At 45.4% G+C, this 21,145-nt stretch overlaps 1 protein-coding gene across 2 annotated transcripts in view; it reads right to left on the bottom strand.

The window, feature by feature from the left end:
- Positions 1-21,145, bottom strand: part of P2RY4 (pyrimidinergic receptor P2Y4) — a 102,489-nt gene that overhangs the window by 50,436 nt on the left and 30,908 nt on the right. Inside the window, exon 2 of one of the 2 annotated variants that reach the window (XM_069209875.1) lies at positions 11,327-11,411. The exons of the other annotated variant lie outside the window; for it this stretch is intronic. The gene's annotated coding sequence lies outside the window, so the exon portion shown is untranslated. The remainder of the gene's footprint in view (positions 1-11,326; positions 11,412-21,145) is intronic. 2 annotated transcript variants of the gene reach the window in all.

Below are 21,145 nucleotides of genomic sequence, written 5' to 3'. Positions count from 1 at the left end.
GTATTGTTCAGTGGTTAAGCCATAACCATCCAGGAGTGCATTCTTAAGAACTGTAAAATTATTGGCATCACTTTCTTTCACAGTAAGGAGCCTATCCCTACCCTTTCCACTAAATGATAGCCATAGGATAGCAGCCTGCTGCCTTTGAGGGACATCCTGTACAACACAGGCCCTCTCAAGTGCAGCAAACCACTTGTTAATGTCATCCCCCTCCTTATAAGGGGGAACTATCTTATGCAGATTCCTGGAATCATGCTCTTTTGCAGGATGACTATGGGGAATACTGCTGCTGCCACCATGGGTTTCAAAACCCAACTTCTGTCTTTCCTTCTCTAGTTCTAAGGACTGTCTATCCAAATCCAGCTGTTGCTTCTTAAGCTTCAGTCTGGTTTGTTCCACTCTCAATTTATTGAGCTCCCTTTCTAACAATCTGTCATCAGGGTGGGTGGAAGGGACACGTCTAGAAACAGAGGTATAATGAGAATTGACAGAAGGAGACCTATCCCTTACAGAGGGCACCCTAACAGCTTGGTTAACAGAAACATCACTTCTACTGTGGTGAGAAGGAATACTCTTGCTAGGATGTGAGACAACACTATATGTATGGTGTGACTCTACATCAGTACCAACTATGCTAGGCTGTCTAGTAATGGGCAGGCTAGGAAGTTTCTTTCCTGAATCTTTTCCTAGGGGAGTCCCTGGATCAGATTGGGAACCATTAGCTACTTTTTCAACAGATGGGGCCCTTCTGGCCTTATCTTGTTCTCTAAGCATGTTAAGCAATAATTCCAAAGAATGATTCTTCCCTACACTCAAACCTCTCTCTATGCAGAGACTCCTTGCTCCTTTCCAGCTAAGGTGATCATAAGCAAGTTTGGACAGATCAACAGTTTGGCCTGTGCCAGACATTTTTAGAGAGAGTTTAAGTGACAGAAAAAGAGAAAAAAAGTTTTCAGAACTTTTAGAAAGACAGAAAAAAAACTTTTTAAACTTTTAAGAACTTTTTAGAAAGTTTAGAGGTACTTTTCAGCACTTTAGAAAAGAGGTGAGAAAAGAAATGCAAAACTTTTTGGTTAGGTGTACATACACTGAACTTGTTTTGTATATTTTTCTCTTATGAAAAGTACAATGACAAAAGTGGTAAGTAGTCTCAAAGCACTTATCCCACCGCTGCACAACCAATGTAGGAGGCTGGACTGGCTTGTAGTGAGTACTTAGGGGTACTTACACCTTGCACCAGGCCCAGTTATCCCTTATTAGTGTATAGGGTGTCTAGCAGCATAGGCTGATAGATAATGGTAGCTTAGCAAAGCAGCTTAGGCTGAACTAGGAGACGAGTGAAGCTCCTACAGTACCACTAGTGTCATATGCACAATATCATAAGAAAACACAATACACAGATATACTAAAAATAAAGGTACTTTATTTTTATGACAATATGCCAAAAGTATCTCAGTGAGTACCCTCAGTATGAGGATAGCAAATATACACAAGATATATGTACACAATACCAAAATATGCAGTAATAGTCTTAGAAAACAGTGCAAACAATGTATAGTTACAATAGGATGCAATGGGGACACATAGCGATAGGGGCAACACAAACCATATACTCCAAAAGTGGAATGCGAACCACGAATGGACCCCAAACCTATGTGACCTTGTAGAGGGTCGCTGGGACTATTAGAAAATAGTAAGGGTTAGAAAAATAGCCCACCCCAAGACCCTGAAAAGTGAGTGCAAAGTGCACTAAAGTTCCCCAAAGGACATAGAAGTCGTGATAGGGGAATTCTGCAGGAAAGACACAAATCAGCAATGCAACAACAATGGATTTCCAGTCGAGGGTACCTGTGGAACAAGGGGACCAAGTCCAAAAGTCACAAGCAAGTCGGAGATGGGCAGATGCCCAGGAAATGCCAGCTGTGGGTGCAAAGAAGCTGCTACTGGACAGTAGAAGCTGAAGATTCTGCAGGAACAACAAGGGCTAGGAACTTCCCCTTTGGAGGACGGATCCAACACGCCGTGGAGAGTCGTGCAGAAGTGTTTTCCTGAAGAAAGACTGCCAACAAGCCTTGCTAGCTGCAAATCGTGCGGTTAGGGTTTTTGGATGCTGCTGTGGCCCAGGAGGGACCAGGATGTCGCCAATTGCGTCTGGGGACAGAGGGGGCGTCAAGCAAGACAAGGAGCCCTCTCGGAAGCAGGCAGCACCCGCAGAAGTGCCGGAACAGGCACTACAAAGTGGAGAGAAACAGTGCTCACCCGAAGTTGCACAAAGGAGTCCCACGTCGCCGGAGGACAACTTAGGAGGTCGTGCAATACAGGTTAGAGTGCCGTGGACCCAGGCTGGACTGTGCACAAAGGATTTCCGCCGGAAGTGCACGGAGGCCGGAGTAGCTGCAAAAGTCGTGGTTCCCAGCAATGCAGTCTGGCGTGGGGAGGCAAGGACTTACCTCCACCAAACTTGGACTGAAGAGTCACTGGACTGTGGGAGTCACTTGGACAGAGTTGCTGGATTCAAGGGACCTCGCTCGTCGTGCTGAGAGGAGACCCAGGGTACCGGTGATGCAGTTCTTTGGTGCCTGCGGTTGCAGGGGGACGATTCCGTCGACCCACGGGAGATTTCTTCGGAGCTTCTAGTGCAGAGAGGAGGCAGACTACCCCCACAGCATGCACCACCAGGAAAACAGTCGAGAAGGCGGCAGGATCAGCGTTACAGAGTTGCAGTAGTCGTCTTTGCTACTTTGTTGCAGTTTTGCAGGCTTCCAGCGCGGTCAGCAGTTGATTCCTTGGCAGAAGGTGAAGAGAGAGATGCAGAGGAACTCGGATGAGCTCTTGCATTCGTTATCTAAGGAAATCCCCAAAGCAGAGACCCTAAGTAGCCAGAAAAGAGGGTTTGGCTACTTAGGAGAGAAGATAGGCTAGCAACACCTGAAGGAGCCTATCAGAAGGAGTCTCTGATGTCACCTGCTGGCCCTGGCCACTCAGGGCAGTCCAGTGTGCCAGCAGCACCTCTGTTTCCAAGATGGCAAAGGTCTGGAGCACACTGGAGGAGCTCTGGGCACCTCCCAGGGGAGGTACAGGTCAGGGGAGTGGTCACTCCCCTTTCCTTTGTACAGTTTCGCACCAGAGCAGGGCTAAGGGGTCCCTGAACCGGTGTAGACTGGCTTATGCAGAAATGGGCACCATGTGTGCCCATGAAAGCATTTCCAGAGGCTGGGGGAGGCTACTCCTCCCCTGCCTTCACACCATTTTCCAAAGGGAGAGGGTGTAACACCCTCTCTCAGAGGAAGTCCTTTGTTCTGCCATCCTGGGCCAGGCCTGACTGGACCCCAGGAGGGCAGAAGCCTGTCTGAGGGGTTGGCAGCAGCAGCAGCTGCAGTGAAACCCCGGGAAAGGCAGTTTGGCAGTACCAGGGTCTGTGCTACAGACCACTGGGATCATGGGATTGTGCCAACTATGCCAGGATGGCATAGAGGGGGCAATTCCATGATCATAGACATGTTACATGGCCATATTCGGAGTTACCATTGTGAAGCTACATATAGGTAGTGACCTATATGTAGTGCACACGTGTAATGGTGTCCCCGCACTCACAAAGTCCGGGGAATTGGCCCTGAACAATGTGGGGGCACCTTGGCTAGTGCCAGGGTGCCCTCACACTAAGTAACTTTGCACCTAACCTTTACCAGGTAAAGGTTAGACATATAGGTGACTTATAAGTTACTTAAGTGAAGTGTAAAATGGCTGTGAAATAACGTGGACGTTATTTCACTCAGGCTGCAGTGGCAGGCCTGTGTAAGAATTGTCAGAGCTCCCTCTGGGTGGCAAAAGAAATGCTGCAGCCCATAGGGATCTCCTGGAACCCCAATACCCTGGGTACCTCAGTACCATATACTAGGGAATTATAAGGGTGTTCCAGTAAGCCAATATAAATTGGTAAAATTGGTCACTAGCCTGTTAGTGACAATTTGAAAGAAATGAGAGAGCATAACCACTGAGGTTCTGATTAGCAGAGCCTCAGTGAGACAGTTAGTCATAACACAGGTAACACATTCAGGCACACTTATGAGCACTGGGGCCCTGGCTGGCAGGGTCCCAGTGACACATACAACTAAAACAACATATATAGAGTGAAAAAAGGGGGTAACATGCCAGGCAAGATGGTACTTTCCTACAGCGCCTTTCTGTGTAAGGCTGACTGCGTATTCTTGGACAGGCAATACTTAGTAGAGTATCGAGGTCAAGTTCAGCAGAGGTGCAACGACATTGGTACAGCACAGGATGGATGGCTGGAATGTCCCCTCTAAAATAATTTTGCCAGTGTTGTGTTTTATAATAAAACATGTTGTTTTCTAAGACCTGGCCTGACGTAATATTGCGTATTCATGTGTAAGGCTGACTGCGTACTATTGGACAGGCAATACTTAGTAGATTATTATGTACAGCCCTGAGCAGAGGCACAAGATGAAATGTTGTGCACAAGTTCTAATGATAATTCCTGAGTGGAAAGGCAACTGATAAAAAAATAAAAATCATCACTAAAATGAAGCCATGCTAAAATATTAAAAGGAATAAATGAAAATTAACTAGATAAAAGGGCAGCAGACCCGAAGCTAAAATAAGTGTGCCCAAGCAACGCACTAACATGGACCCCCGATACCGTAAAACTATATAAATAAAATTAACATTTTTAGGTCTAGCGTAGAAAACATTTTAGTGGTCTCACCACCCTATTATTTTCTCCCAAAAAAACCATACTAAAAATACATACATACTAAAGGAGGTTTGGGTCAGCCCTCTTCATCCATTGGCCCATTCAAGCATCATTCACATTGTGCTTCCAGCCACCACAACACACAGCACAGAGAAATTGATCAGCCCTTTTCATCCATTTGCCCTCGTGCACTGTGAGTGGCAGTATTTTCCCTGACCAAATGCGCACATTCGATAAATGGTAGCCCACTTCGCTCCTGGTGGACTAATCCCACCTTTTCTGCGTTCTTTTTTTATTTTGTTTGTGATAGGTTGTTGTGTTGACCTCTTTCTTTTGGAATTATATGTCCACCACATGTCGATGGGGCATTCTTACTGTTTGTAACTTTTAAACTTGAATGGCTATTGCATGTACTTGCAAATAAACGCATTTGAAAATATTGCAGCTTTCCAGTGTCAGAGGTGTTGGCATTGCCAGTGCTTGTTACCTCTTGAACTCGGGGGGCAGCATGGGTATTGATTCGCGAAATTGCCAGAAGAATACACGTGCCTAGAGGTAGATGTGAAGTCTGCACTAACCCGCCATATGCCACGAGAGTGACTGTAAACCACTGCCGGCGTTATAGTCAAGCACATCAAAGCATGCTGGGACTTGTAGTTTCGCGTTACCCATTATAAATATCATATGGGCCTAAAAGTTCCACAACGCCCCTGAGTAGACCTCATGCCGTGTGACCCGTTAAAGGTTGTAGTGGTCCTGAGCACTTAAAAAACGTCAACGTGCAAGTCAGATAGCGCCTTCATGTCAACACCCGTGCCTTCAAGGAGGGGACCGCGGAGTTCGGGTCCTTTCACGAGTAGAGTGAGTTGTGTCGCCAAAGTTTAACATAGCACAGTTCAGGCTAGCGCCAACAAACTGGGACTCAAGGTGCTAGGCGCGGCCTCCGCAGAGAGCACGATGGCGCGTTGAGGCCACGTTTATTAGCCTTTGACGCACAGGTGATGGCCCCTCTGTTTGTGTTGGCCCTTCCTTCGGTCTGTCTGGGAGGGGTGCCAGGGCGAGCAAACAATTCCAGCGGGTGCCCAGGTACTTGTGCACTGCCCAGTGACAGGCTGATAACGCAGCGCCCGAGGAGGGCAGGCAATTAGCCTTATGAAATCACCCCTTTTAGGGCGCGCAGGAGCTGTCGTCGCATTAGGGTGCGCTGGGGCACAGCTGTCAGTGGGGAGGCCCGGGGGCGTTATATGGCACATTAATGCCGGAATCTGGCACGTAACCTGCGTTCCATACCAGCCCCGCCCTCCTCGAGGGTGATACACCCAGCTGTCTTTAGCACTGCTGACATAGCGCCAAATGGACAGGTTACAAGGCGCTTTACGTAACGATCAGGAGAAAAAATCCGAGAAAGAGAATGACATTGCTCTCGAGTTTCCCATTTCCATGAATATTACGTCCAGTACCTTTCCTTAAATGCTTGGATGTGTGGTTTTAGAATGGGCTAAACAGGACTACAAATCCCAGCATGCAACTAAAACCTGGACTGCAGTAGCAAGTCGGGCCTGAAACTCTGTCACCTGACAGCTCTCAATGATTGATGTCAACACTTGTGTTAATATTAATAAAAGCGATGTCAATGTATGCCATGATATGTGTGTCAATAATAATGAACTTGCATCAGTATTGTCGCATCCACCCGATGTGACCTCCTCATCAACCTCGGGTCAGAAATACGTGACAGGCAAGCCCTGTGACCTAGGCCTGAAGAAGCTGATTGACAGATCACCAGTGGGTGACACGCAGCCCTTAGACAAACGCACAAACAGGAAAAACTCTGATCGGTCCCTCAGATAGACAGCAACACCACAAAGGTCCTATGAGATGGGCCCCCAATAAAACACATTTGGCTGGAAGGGCACGCGTTCCCACAACACCATACAAGTTAGATGCCACATGAAGTTAGGAACACTAAGGCAATCAGAACACAACAAGCACACAACACTCAGTGATCATCCGCTCCCTGTGCCGGACATCTGTACATGTTACCTACCTACTGCCGACTTTATCAGATGGCCAGATCTATGACTCAGTGTCTAGGCCCGGATTCCTTTCTCCAAAGAATGCACAGAATTGTTTTATGACACTTCAAGAACTGTTTATAATGACACTCAGAACACAAACTTTGAGACAGTCATCAAACCTCAACTCTGTACTGCTCTCCTGGATGCTGCGTTTAATTAAACCAACTGTTCCTGTTTTGCCAAACACCTCTAGTTGGAAATGGTCTTTTCTGTAGGGTTATCCCCAAACCTTTTCCTCTGACCTCCTGTTTTTGACTGTGTGCTGCAGTTCGTTTTTGCTGGCTTTAGGATTCTGGGTACTTTACCACTGCTGACCAGTGCTAACGTGCAAGTGCTCCCTGTCTAAATGGTATGGGTGATTGGTTTATCCATGATTGGCATGTTTGCAGGGGTGTGGAATTTCAATAAAATATCTACTTGTCCTCAGGGCAGGTTGTTTCATGAATTTTTAGTTGTCCTGTAAAAAATTCTACTTGTCTATTTGGTGCCATGCAGTGCCGCGACAAACGGCAGCTATCTTATTATGTAAGAGCTCTAAAAATAGCGTCTCTGATTATGCCAGGGCTACTTTTATAGCAGGGCTTCAAAACCGGCAGTTTCCTTATTTTGCCACCTTTCCACAGATCTACACACTGGGGCTGGAGGTAGCAGAATGCAATAGTTCCAGTGTTTGAATGCTCATATGCGTCTGTGCAAACCTACTAACATGCATGTTTTAAGAGTTTTCAACAGCTATTCTCTGATCATTTCCCATACTGAGAAAGGTTGGAAATTTACTCCTGATAAAGATCAGAAGTAGCACTTCTTCCAGGGTTGGGAAAAATATGGTTAAAGGGAAAGTGAACTTGTAAACCCTCAACAGATTTTCGCATGAGCAAATCTACACTTGCATATTGGCTCGTGCTAAAAACAGTTCACAGATATTTTTCTAGGGGTACGATTTCCTGGTCTGCTTCTGTAAATTATTGTGTATTCATGAAATACACAAATTGCACTAATGCAAAGACATACCATGGGTGTACTTTTGTGGCCTTCTTTAACAATTGGACCTCTAATTGGGTCTGGTGTTAACCAAGACCTTTTGTTTTATTAAAATTCTAACTCTCTTTCTATCCATCTATTGGCTGGCTTCACTGTGACTTATCCTACTTGTAGAACCCGCTCCTGCTCAGCACCTGGATACCCTCAAGCGTGATGAGTTCCACATTCTATAAATCCATGCTAAATTGGGATCATTGTAATGTAATCTGCTCTTTCACAGGGAGCTTATCAGTACACAGTTGTTTTGTTCAGTGCCAGAAACTACTGTGGCAATGTGTGCTTTTTGCGACCAAAAAATATTTTGCTTAATGCTAATATTTGTTACAATGGTGAGAGCCCAACAGCTCCCACAACATTAAAGTTTTACACATGCAATGTCAAAACAAGACACGCTTTGACAAATCCAAAAAAACTGACCACCAATGTCGGACCTATTGCCTTTGCCAGTGCTTGTGTTTCTCATAATCTTTTAGAAACTGGTTACACTGACTTTGCATTATGAATATTTTTAGAAAAATACTAGCATGCATCAACATATTTTACTAAATGATGCTTCAAATAAATGGTACATACAATTTCAAAGTAGTTTAGCAAAACATGTTTTTCCTACTTGCATTTTTTTTGAACATTTTATTTTGAAAGCAAAAAATCATCAATCTTGCCTTCAAGCTTCTGCAAATATTTGCATTTAATCAGAGAGCATTCTGGGAGCATTATACGTAGCCTCATATTTTAAAACTTTGTAAAGGTGTGTACACATGTTTCTACTGGGACTACTGGCAGCAGTGAAGTCTGAGCTTACAACACTTATGTACAGCACTCACCCTAATAATTAAGGGTTTGTATTAATGAGCAATCTGTACAAGTCTGAACAGAATTCACATCCCACACAAATATTATATAAATTGCAGACAATTCCCTCCCTGCTCCATAATGTGGTACTGTAAACTGGCAGGCAAAGGGTTTGTGGTGCAGGGGTTTGGGCCTACATGTCCCAAAGACAAAATAAACCTGAAAACTTGTTCTTGAGCCCCTGGATATCACAATATAGGAATGCCACACCCCTGATTTGATGTACCAGTAAGTTCCTAGTATAGAGCACCAGGTGTGGCCAGAGCCTGTAACTCAAATGGTACTAGTGGGCCTGCACAATGAATGTCCCACCCAAATGAGTAGCCCTGCAAACGTTTCAGGCAGTGTGTGTGTGTGTGTGCCCGTATGTGTGTGTGTGTGCCCGTGTGTGTGTGTGTAGGCTCGTGTTTGTGTGCCCTGAGATAAGCCTGGCTGCTCATGCCAGGCTACCAAGGGGTTGAGCAGGGGTTAACTTGTGTGGTACCCTGACCAGAGTGAGGGTCCCTACTTGGACAGGGTGCAAAGCACTGCCAACTACAGACCCCATGTTTAACACCTCTTGTCTTTCATTTCTTTAAGATAAATCCACATTCGAGCAACACTTGCATCCAGGCCGACACTGGGCTATTATGTGTTGAAGAGTTTTGTAAAGAGCTGCATGTCACCCTACAGCGTTTCAAAGCACTAACTCGGCGCTTGAGTATCTAGGTACTATGCTCATGAGGAGTGAGAGTTCAGCCTCCGACTGTCCCCAGCCACCGCCATCATGGTATTAGCACCTCCCTCAAAGCTGAACACTTCAGCTTTGAACAGTCCTTGGTTCGGATCATTCATCACCTCTGGGTTCACTGGATTCCAGAGTCTGGGACATTAGATCCCAGGGATCTGACGTCATGTGCTGCGTCTTTGAGAGCTCTTGAGTTTCTATATAAATTCAGGACTACAAGTACTAGAATGCCAAAAAAACACAACAACAATCAAGCATGGACTGGAAATGCCCTGTTGATGCCAAACTAAATACTTAAATCAAAGTACCAGACCTTAGATTGTCCAAGGGTGTTGGAATTCCATGACATCAAGCATCTGCAATGCCATTCCTTGGCAGCCTAATGCATTCTGGGTGTTGTAGTCTTGGTTTGCTTTTACTGAAGTAATTGGCTTACACAAAAGATAGTGAAGATTTGAAAGTGAGATGACAAGGACTACAAACCTGGGGTCCATAATGACTGACTGAAGCGCCCCCCAAGTGTAGTGCGGTGCCACATTCTGCAGATACCCGGCCCTACCTTCCAATGGTGCCCATGTATGGATCTGGTTTCTTGGGCCCCACAGGAGGCCGTAGGGTGTCTTCTCTGCAGGCTCCAGGTGGTGCCACAAGCTCTCTGGGCTGTTAGAGAGTATTAGTGAGCCTCACCCACAGTGCAGTGCTTGTGACACTCATCATCTCACAAGTGCCTTCGACATCCCCATCCAATGGACAGAACAGAAGAGCTGTCGTGCACCCTTCAACAGAGGGTAAGCTTGGGTGTAAATGTGAGAAATACATCAGATATGATTCAGAAATTGTATAGTTTTGGCGATGTGGATGGATGGGGGAAGGGGCTCAACAGATTTGTGCACCAGCATTCACCGCGCCAGGAGGTCTGAGCTAAGCAACACAGGCCTTAGATGCACACATAGCCTTAAAGCCTGTACTTTGCAAAGGAGGGGTTTTCAGGGAGGCGGCGGATATGAGGCACATGGCTGTGGAGGGGGAGGTGCCAGTGGTGTCCTGTGCACTAGTAGCGTTGTGTCACCAGGAGTACAACCACCCACCACACCTCCCCTGGCACGCAGGATTAGTGACCCGAGGCTTGTCCACTGCCAGACCAGAGCTGCCTCCTGCTGGTCGCGCCTTGTGTACGGGCTCTGGCAGTAAAGCACCAGGCCTCGTCTCTAAGGCCTCTGTGTGTGCCAGTCACTTGGAGCTCCTTGAGCCGGGGCTCCCAGCTCACACCTGTCAGTGAAAATCATTGTGAGCTACTGAAGGCCAAGCAACTTGTGCATAGTTACCAGACACCCCCAGGCCCCACTTCATTGACTTTAAGCCTAATGCCCATAGAGCCGATACTATGGTTTAAATAAAATACTTTAGGCTGCCATGTGTGTCGGTGAGAGCCTGGTCTTTGGGGGATGAATGAACATGTGTGCGTATGAATGGGACATATGTTTATGGATGACTGACAGCCTGAATTGTATGTACTTGTGGCACCAGACATTGCTTTTGCCATCTGTGGCACTGTTACATGTACAACACAAACATACACCTATTTTTTTAATAGGAGAAATATAAAATGCAGAAATATGTTCTGCAAATTGTTCATAATATAGAACATTTTTCTGAACTTTAAATTTCTCCAATTTAACAAAACGTAAAGGCTGTATTTTTATGGCACCATGTCTGCCGACCACCAGGAGCAAGATGTCTGTTGTGTGTAAATGTGACACTTTGAAAAGGGAGAAAATTAATATGAAGAATTAAATTAGTCATTAAATTAACTCTTCATTTAAATTTTCTCCCATTTAAAAGCATTCAGAAACATCATTTTGTTCTCACCTTCAGTATTCAGTTGACAAGGACTTTTATTTAGGAGTTAAATACCTCAGTGCTTCAGTTCTTCACCTTTGTGTCCCGCCCTCAGTGCCACCTTTCACCTCCGAACCCAAGGAGAGCACCTTTGGTGAAACTGAAAGAAATAATGTAACTTCACTTTTTAGGTACATGAATAGGTTGACTACTGCAATGGTATGCGTTTTTCTCAAATAGTTGTATCTTCCTGTATGTAAGTATTTTAATGTGTATGCTTTATAAAATATATAACAAAAATAAAATGTTGCAACTTCATTGACAATTTAGTTTTTATTACAGCGCCTTATAACACATTTTAAGTAGAAGAAGAAGAAGCTTTATTCGGTATGAAAAAATTCATCCATTACAACACATAATCACCAAAACATTATAAAAATACCAATAAAAACCATGTATAATAAAAGCACCCATCATAAAAACATGTACATATAAATATATATATATAGACATATATATATAAAAATAAAAAACAGACAAAGATAAAAACCTCATTCATAAAAACTGAAAACAAATAAATAAAATCATTCTAAAAATTCTACATTTTTGCGCCAAGTAGTAGCTCCCTTCAGGAATGATCCCAGGCCCTTCCATACCAGTACATCTGAGGCCATTTGCAGCCACATGAAAGCAGGACAGTATTGTACAAAACCCTTGGGCCTAAGCAGCGGTAGTAGAAATCGGGTTCTAAATGGTGCATAAAAGGCACAAAACAGTGTAAAATGGATCAAGGTCTGATGGGACACCCCATCACAGGGGCAGGGTCTAATACCTTTCTCCCCATACTGACCTGGGGGGAAGCACAAATTACTTCTAATGATCCCCAAGCGAAATCGAATTATGAGAGACCTTTCCCTCACATCCTTGATTTCTGAAAGATATCGCTCAGGACCCACCCACATCTTTAGCATAGTAAATTCCCTGATCGATTTTTTCCTTAGTGCCTCCCCCTCCCTCTTGTTCTCCTGGATTCTCTGAAAGTTATCCTTAACCCATTTCTTATCATAGCTAGTCAGGTCCTCGGTAATAATTTTACAAACAATTCAGGCCGCCCCAGGTCATGTGCCATCTTCCTTATGTGTGACAGCCAGGGAATATGCTTTACATTGTCGCAGGCCAAACAATCCCATAGGATATCCCTGTTAAGAGAGGCATGTTCGTTACTCCAAACTAAAATCCATAACAAAAGGGGAGCCAGCTGGGTAGTGTCCTGTACATACTCAAGGTCCAGTTCCAGGTGAAGGCAAAATCCAGGAATATTTTGTCCAACACCCAGAAGCCTTCTACAGAAACGATTTTCTTCCACCATAAGGGCTCGGGTATCCCTAAACCCCCAAAGTGCTGAACCATACAAAAGGACAGGTAGGCATTTCCGCCTAAAGATTTCAAGCAGGGGTTTGATATGTTTGCTACCTACCCTAGCCGCAAAGTCAAAGGTTGCACCAACTGTTGCATGAAAAAGCACAATCCTTCTAGCAATACAGGGTTTCCAAGATCCTTTCTCATCAAAAATGACCCCTAAGTATGGGAACTCATGGACTCTGCTAATAACTTGATCCTCCACCCTTAGCTCCCCCACCCTACTCATAGGTTTACCACAAACCATAAAGTGCGACTTCTTAAAATTGACCTCCAGTCCCAAAGCTGACATAAAGACAACATAAGCTCTAACTAATTCTCGGAGACCATTCATTGTGCGGGCCATAAGGACCGCGTCATCCGCATACGTCAGCACAGGGATATCAATACCCTTCACCTTCGGGACATCCCTGCAGTGTTCCATCAGAAAATCTGACAGTCCATTTGTGTATAGAAGGAACAACGTAGGGGCCAAGACACACCCCTGGCGCACACCCCTTGAAAGCTTGAAAGCCTCCGAGCATTCCCCATTTGGGCCCACCCTCACGTTTGCAACTGTCCCTGAATGGAGATATCGGAGAAGCTCTACAATATTAGGGTCCAACCCTGAATGAATTAGCCTCTCCCATAATAAAGACCGGTTTACTTTATCAAAAGCACAGCTAAGGTCCATAAAAGCAAGATAAAGGGTACCTTTCCTGGCCTGCGTGTATTTGTTGATTATCATCAGTAGATTAAGACACTGTTCTTGCGTGCCGAGGCCTTCCCTGAAGCCATACTGTTCCCGACTTAAAATAACATTTCCTATCATCCAGGCCTCCAGACGACCTAGGATAATCCGTCCAAGAATCTTCACAGAGGAATCCAGCAGTGAAATAGGGCGATAAGACTTAGGATCATTTCGATCACCCTTTTTAAACACTGGGACTATACATGCCAATCTCCAAGAGGCAGGAATGCCCACAGTAACGGCTGCATTGAGAACATTTAGGAGAATGGGTGCCCATGACTGAGGGTTAGCTTTATACAGATCCATCGGGATTGAGTCCGGGCCCGGAGCTTTATTATGCGCACAACTCTGTATCGCATCAATAACCTCCTGTAGTGAGAATCTGATTGCTAGGTTAGGAGCCTCATCAGACACACTCTCCCGCATATTTCTTAGGGGGTACCCTCAAATATACTACAGAAATGAGTTACCCAGGCCTCCGGGGCTATGTTACATCCAAGGCCCTCAGAGGTTTCTGTTTCAAAGGAACCTCTATTCACCACCTTCCAAAACAGGCCGGGGTCTTTCAGAGCTGTAGCACGCTCTAACTCTCCCCAGGCTTTATCTTTATATTTTAGCTTACTATCCCTCAGGGTCCTTTTATACCTTGTTCTAGCTTCTTTTACAAGAACCCCATCTCTAGGGTGAGTCTTGGTAGCCATCTTTAAATTTGCCCTTGCATCATAGCAGGCTTTGTCGTACCAGCCACATTTGCGTTTATTAGGGTGGTTGCCTACTACAAAGAGACAGTCTCTGACTGCTGCATATACTACTGTTATCGCATCTATAACAGTCGCGGGATTTGGTGCTTCTGTCAGGAGTATTTCCATAAATAGATGTAGGGTATCCCCCCAACCCTTCCCACATTTTAAGTAATTTATGTCACACAATGAAAAATGTTTACCATATTGTTTCTACTGTTTATCATAAAGTCATATTCGTTATGACAACTTTCTTATACTTGCTGTGTATTTTTATACTGTCTGCGCCAGATCTGCAAAGAATTCCCACAAGTGCTGCATTGCATGGAAGGAAGAGAGCAGAAGAGGCACTAAGATAAAGCACTGTTTGTGTCTCTCCCTGCGCTGGTGCGCTGTAGGCTGCCTTGCACTAGTTCACGCACATTGCATAGCGCACGAGTGTTAGTGATGTCAAGCATAGGTTTTATATTGGAACGGGATCCTTCCAATGCAAAATAACTCTGCTTTGACGGGTTTTAACACTTTTATATTAAACGGGAATAGTAAGTGTTTTCTTTTTTTTTCAAACGTTGTTTCCCCGCTGCCCCACCCCCTTGGCATACACGGCCGCCGCTGCTGGTGAGACACCACAGACTATGGGTTCCCCGGTAGGGGAGGTCATTCAGGCGCTTACCGTACTTTGGGGCATAGGGTACGCGATTGAGTACTTAGGTCTAGAGTCTGCATGGAGGCATCAAGGCGCTACACAATGCACTCACAGGCACCAGACTATGGGTTCCCAGGTAGGGTACGCGATTGAGTATTTAGGTCTAGAGTCTGCATGGAGGCATCAAGGCGCTACACAATGCACTCACAGGCACCAGACTATGGGTTCCCCGGTAGGGGAGGTCATTCAGGCGCTTACCGTACTTCGGAGCATAGAGTACGCGATTGAGTACTTAGGTCTAGAGTCTGCATGGAGGCATCAAGGCGCTACACAATGCACTCACAGACACCAGACTATGGGTTCCCCGGTAGGGGAGGTCATTCAGGCGCTTACCGTACTTCGGAGCATAGGGTACGCGATTGAGTACTTAGGTCTAGAGTCTGCATGGAGGCATCAAGGCGCTACACAATGCACTCACAGACACCAGACTATGGGTTCCCAGGTAGGGTACGCAATTGAGTATTTAGGTCTAGAGTCTGCATGGAGGCATCAAGGCGCCACACAATGCACTCACAGACACCACAGACTATGGGTTCCCCAGTAGGGGAGGTCATTCAGGCGCTTACCGTACTTCGGAGCATAGGGTACGCGACTGAGTACTTAGGTCTAGAGTCTGCATGGAGGCATCAAGATGCTACACAATGCACTCACAGACACCAGACTATGGGTTCCCCAGTAGGGGAGGTCATTCAGGAGCTTGCCGTACTTCAGAGCATAGGGTACACGATTGAGTACTTAGGTCTAGAGTCTGCATAGAGGCATCAAGGCGCTACACAATGCACTCACAGACACCAGACTATGGGTTCCCCAGTAGGGGAGGTCATTCAGGCGCTTACCGTACTTCGGAGCATAGGGTACACGATTGAGTACTTAGGTCTAGAGTCTGCATGGAGGCATCAAGGCGCTACACAATGCACTCAAAGACACCAGACTATGGGATCCCCGGTAGCAGAGGGCATGCAGACCACAGGAGTGGACGTCACCAGAAAACTGAAGCTGGGCGGCGTCTATTGGTGATCCTATGGGTAGAATGTTGGTTACATTGCACAAAAGAAAAAAGAGTTGGGGGGGGTTGGGAATGGCAGGAGAGAGGGAGGGGCCTCTATAGGCTCTAGCTTTCACTCCGAGAAGGTATTTACCTATCCGCAATCACATACACTTTACATAAAACGTTACCCGATTGGCTACTTCTGGAGCACGTTGTTCAGTTAGTATTACTAAACGAGTGATATCCTGAGGTCATTGCCAGGAACATATGCTCAGCACCTAATGAAGTGTTTTAGGTCCTTCTACAGGAAGCTTTAGCGGTCTGCCAGGGCTCATTCCATTACCGCCCAAAACACAGACAGTGGCAATGTTTCAGTCTATTTCAGACACTGCTTGTTACCAAAGGTACAGAGAGAAATACTTTATGTGCCCAGGATCACACGGTGTGCTAAAATGGACTAGGACCCAGGTCAGGAGGAGATCATTCAGTCCCTATCTTCTGGCACCTGAGGAGTCCTCGGCTGTCGGAGCTGTGTAGCTAAGGGCAGCTCCCCTTATCTGTCTGATAGCGGGAGAATCTTCCCAGCTACTCCCCTGCAGCCCCAGGTCCCTGCCAAGAGCAAACAGAGCATCCCAGAACATGATGCCTCCGCCCTGGAAAGAAGGGCCGCAGTGTCCGGTGAGGAACAGGAGGATCACTGGATGAATGGAACTGCTTGTGAAATCCTGCAGTGCGGAGAGAACAGGGCAGGGCCACTGGAATTATGTGGTTGTGCAGCCTTGGAGCATTTCGCATAATTATAGATTTGCTGCATTTTCCACATAATCCATCATCTGCCGTATAATCTGCAGATTTGAACAAAATAAATGTTTGTGGCTCAAACGGTTCTAAAGTTACTAAAAATGCAGATACAAGGGTTGCTGCACAGCGAAAGGCCCTTTGCATAGCTGGACTGGTCACTTTTATGTAGCTTATGGCTATATTTGGGTGTTAAACTGGTGCTAATGAGGTGCAACCAATGACCATAGAGTGTTACCAAGTTTAAAAATGACAAAATAAAGAAGTGACACTATACAAAAAGTGCTGCATTATGCCACATAATGTGGCTTTTCTTGCCACATAATTTACCCAATCCTGCCGCAAAATGTGGTCCTCTCTTGCCGCATAATTCCAGTAGCCCCGAAAGAGGTACATAAAACACAGACTAGTACAGAAGGTTTTGTACCAGTGAAAATGTAGCAAATTCACTTCCACTGGGTTTGCACCTTGAATAATATTGTCTGGAGCAAAGTGAGTTTGTCCCAAGAAAAGTGGAGCAAACAAAGATTGTGCCATTTAAAACACACCATTTGCAAAACACCAGCTTCCAAAACTTTTAACATACAAGTCAATAAGCCTTCCTCCATCGAAAACATATTTACACCGCCCCAGGCCCCCAGTACAAAACTTTTTATGGGGAACAGGTAATTAGGACAGAGAATGACAGCCAGGCACAACTAACCCCCCCCCCCCACCATCACACCATGCCTAACTACTGCATGTCAATCGAACTTCACTTTGGGCCACATGTACGAAAGTTTGAAATAGTAATCTCTTAATTGTGATTTCTTTGCAATTCCCACTGGGTGTCAAATAGACAGACCTTATGAATATTAATGAGGTAGGTCTCGCTTTGCGACCCATTGGGAATCACAAAAATCACAGGGATGGTGGCCTGCTGGGGTCAAATGACCACCATGTCTGTGACTGCTTATAAATAGAGCAATCTTGTTTTTTTTTAAATTCAGCCCATTTTCCTTTAAGGAAAATGGGATGCATTTGAAAAAAAATAATGAAAAGTTTTCTTTTAATTTTTTTAAGAGTAGGCAGTGGCCTGTGGGACCACCGCCTGCTCTTGAAAAATGCTTTTACAAACATTCAGAAAGGGGAAGGGAGTTCCTTGGGGACCTCTTCACATTTGCGAATGATTAGCACCCATTTGAAAGTGCTGGTAAAATGCAAGTGTTTTGCGACCGCATTTCAGTCGCAAAACATACACACATACCACTGCGATTCGGTGCTAGGAAGGGACCCCCTAAACATGCCCCTTCCTGATACCGAATCACAGACCCAAATTGCCCTTTGGTAACAAGTTACTGACTCACTAGTTGGGTTTGGTACATATCTAAAAGCCTTTTTGCGACCAGCAAAAAGGTTTGCACATGTGTCCCATAGAGACGATCTGCCACTTTCACAGTTATCCATCTAACCCACAGACCGTCAAACACTTCACTCTCTCATCCAAAGCTCTCTTCGGCCTAACTACTCCAGCCAAGCATCCCTCACCTCTCGTACCTGTCCTACATGTTTTAAATCAGCTGCGGCCCTACCAGGCTACAAAGCCTCCTGCCGACCCTTCCCTGGTGGTATTATACTCCTACAACATACGGCTACAACGAGGAACCAGTGCGACGCCTTTACATTTAGGGACATATTTATGGCAGATGCATGTACTGCAGCAGGTCGCCTTACTGCGCTGTAAAGAATACCGGCCTTTGTGCATTTGTCCTGCTGCTTGTGCCCTTTCGTCTGCCTAGCGCCAACGTAAACACTTGTGCCATGGTGCCTGTGTTGTAGCAAGATTGCTGTGTGGATGAAGGGACACCTTCCTGCACAAAAACAATCCCCAGAGGCAAATTCCTCTGTGAGTTGCTGCAAACTGCAAAGTAGAAATATGAAAAAACAAGAGGAAATAGAGATATTTCTCCTTGTTACGCCTCACAGGGGAAGGTGTAGCATTTTGGTGCATTTCCAGGTCTACCACTTGTGATGAATCTGTGAACGTGTCAAAATCCATGGGTGTTCCATTGGTACACACATGCAACACCCGTGGAAACGTCTCCCTGTTGCAGAGTAATGTAACGCATTGATTTGCGCTGCGTTGCTTTACTGCAGATTTATGAAGCTGCTCAGAGCCACACAAGGTGGCCTTGCATGGCTTCATTAATCACATTTAGGGCTTGCGTCACACATGCACCATGTTACGTGGTGCAAGAGCGACGCAACCCCAGTTATAAATGTGCCCCCAGTACACATTTAAGGGCTGGCATAGGTGGTAGTATATAGGGGTAGTAAGGGTTGTGTATGGTTCAGAGATGGGTGGAGTATAAGGTAGGAAGGATTTTGCAGGGTTTACGAATGGGGACTGTTAAGGGATAGAAAGTTTTTTTTAGAAATCAGGGATGTGTAGGGGTAGTAAGGTGTTTTAGGAAGTAGTGTTTAGGGCCAGTAAGGCATTTTCAAGTTTCAGGGATTGATGGTGTACAGAGGTAGGAAGGAGATTTTAAGGTTTAGAGAAAGGACAGTGTGTATGGATAGTAGGGAGTTTTTAGGACTGAGGGATGGGTAAGGAGTTTTAGTGGTCAGGGAGGGGCTGTGTATAAGGGTGGTGAGTAGTTTTTAGGGCTCACAAATGGGTGGTGTGTAGGGGTAGTAAGGAGTTGTTGAGGCTCAGGGATGGGTAATGTAAAGTGATAGCAAATATATATGTGTATATTTAAATATGCACATAAATGTGTGTGTTAATGTATGTGAATAAATGTGATAGAATGCTGTTGCAATGCATGGTAGTGGTAAATGCCACTGGATGTGTGTAAATGCATTGTAGTAGTGTGCATTGTTTTGCATGCACGGTACAGGTATGCACTGATGTGTCATGCGTGCTTGTAAGTGCTACTCTTGAAGCATCCCACTACCATCCCAGTATCCCTTGTTACTTCTGGCCTGACAGTGCGGCTTTCACCTGACTTTATGTGATCAGCAACTCCCAGGAGTGTTATAAAAAGGGTCTTTGGCTCCACCCACATTAGTTGGTGGGAAGGAGCACGTGTTTTTATTGGGCAGAAATTGTATGCATCCACAGAAAAAGTGTCTCCCCTCCACATAACTGGGATTCTTTTGTTTATTTATCCAGCTGCCTGAGGCCTTATGGCTGCCCAGACAAGGCTCCCTAAGAAGTAGGACGCTTACAATGGGATTAGGTTTTACCTTCCGGGGCACACACCTGATGCTATAATTCTTTTAAAGTGTCTTAGGTAAGCAGATAGTTCACAGAGCTTGTTTTTCTTTGGCAGGAGCGGTGATGGGAGGAGGGCAGACATGAGGAGTGTATTGCAGTTTGGACTTCATGGTTTGGACTTTGTGTTTGAGAGCAGTATGGGATGACCAGGGCTACACTCCTTGAAAGAATGGTGTTTTTACTTTTTAATTCCTACGGTGCCTTTACTTGATTTTGAAAATTAGAACACAGCAATTTCTGCCTGGCTCCAGTGTTCAAATATTTAGATGAGGTGAGATGTACTATTTTTAATTAAATTTGTGCATAATAATAAACCTTTATGAAACGGTATAAAAAATGTGAATAGCAAACTATTTTTCTGTTATGGACATAGTAGCTACATTTGATACTAGGCTATTTCAAAAACTGTCTCCCTGAAAGCACTTTTTAGAGGTGCACTTTAAGACCTGGATCATGGTGTCTCCGTTACATGCCAAGAATAGATTTAGCTTGATTTTCAAGGAGGAATAACACAAGAAAATGTAAGGGGACTGTCTACAAAGCAAAGTTCAGCATCATCTTAACCATGTCCTGTGGAACTAGCAGATGGATACAAAGCAAACAATATTTGCAACTTTCTCTTTCTGGATGCCAGATACACAGAATAACAAGCATTGGCAAAGCCAACCGGTCTTGGCTTTCAAATGTATTGGCTTTGTCAATGGTTTTTAGCCATGCTGTACAGCTCCTCGATGTCATCGGGATCATAAGCCGTCCACATCTTTCTGGGCCCAGCTTCTGTGGCCACCCTACAGTGCTCCCAGGTTAGCTCATGCACCATCTCCCACCCAGGCTCTCTCCTCCAGATCTAGATGAGGAGCAGGCAGGGGGCTTGGGTTTTCACCACTGGCCCCCACCCGCAGAGCCTACAGGGGCCAACATGAACGAGACCACAGCAAGCCGGAGACCCTGGTCCTGAGGTAGAGAAGCAAGTGGTCTAGCGCTGCCTTTCCTCTCAGCTAGAATGATGAGCATCCTTAAGTTACATTCTGTGTCCCCTAATCCAAAGATCTATAGCTTGAGTCCAGAATATAACAAAAGGAGGTGATTGGTAGCATTTGCAGCCCCCTTCCTCTGCCACACAGCCTCCCCCAGTGTCAGTGTCTCTGAAAAACAAGAATGGAAGAACTTGTTCTCACTATCCCATTTTTCCGAGACTTGCTACAACTGTATAGGTTCTTTTAAAAAGTAAGCAGGCTTTCCCGTGTTCTCCTT

The sequence above is a fragment of the Pleurodeles waltl genome, chromosome 2_1, assembly GCF_031143425.1.
Source record: "Pleurodeles waltl isolate 20211129_DDA chromosome 2_1, aPleWal1.hap1.20221129, whole genome shotgun sequence".
Lineage (NCBI taxonomy): Eukaryota > Metazoa > Chordata > Amphibia > Caudata > Salamandridae > Pleurodeles > Pleurodeles waltl.
Note: the sequence above shows the minus strand (reverse complement) of the source record. Positions and strands in the feature narration are given on the sequence as shown.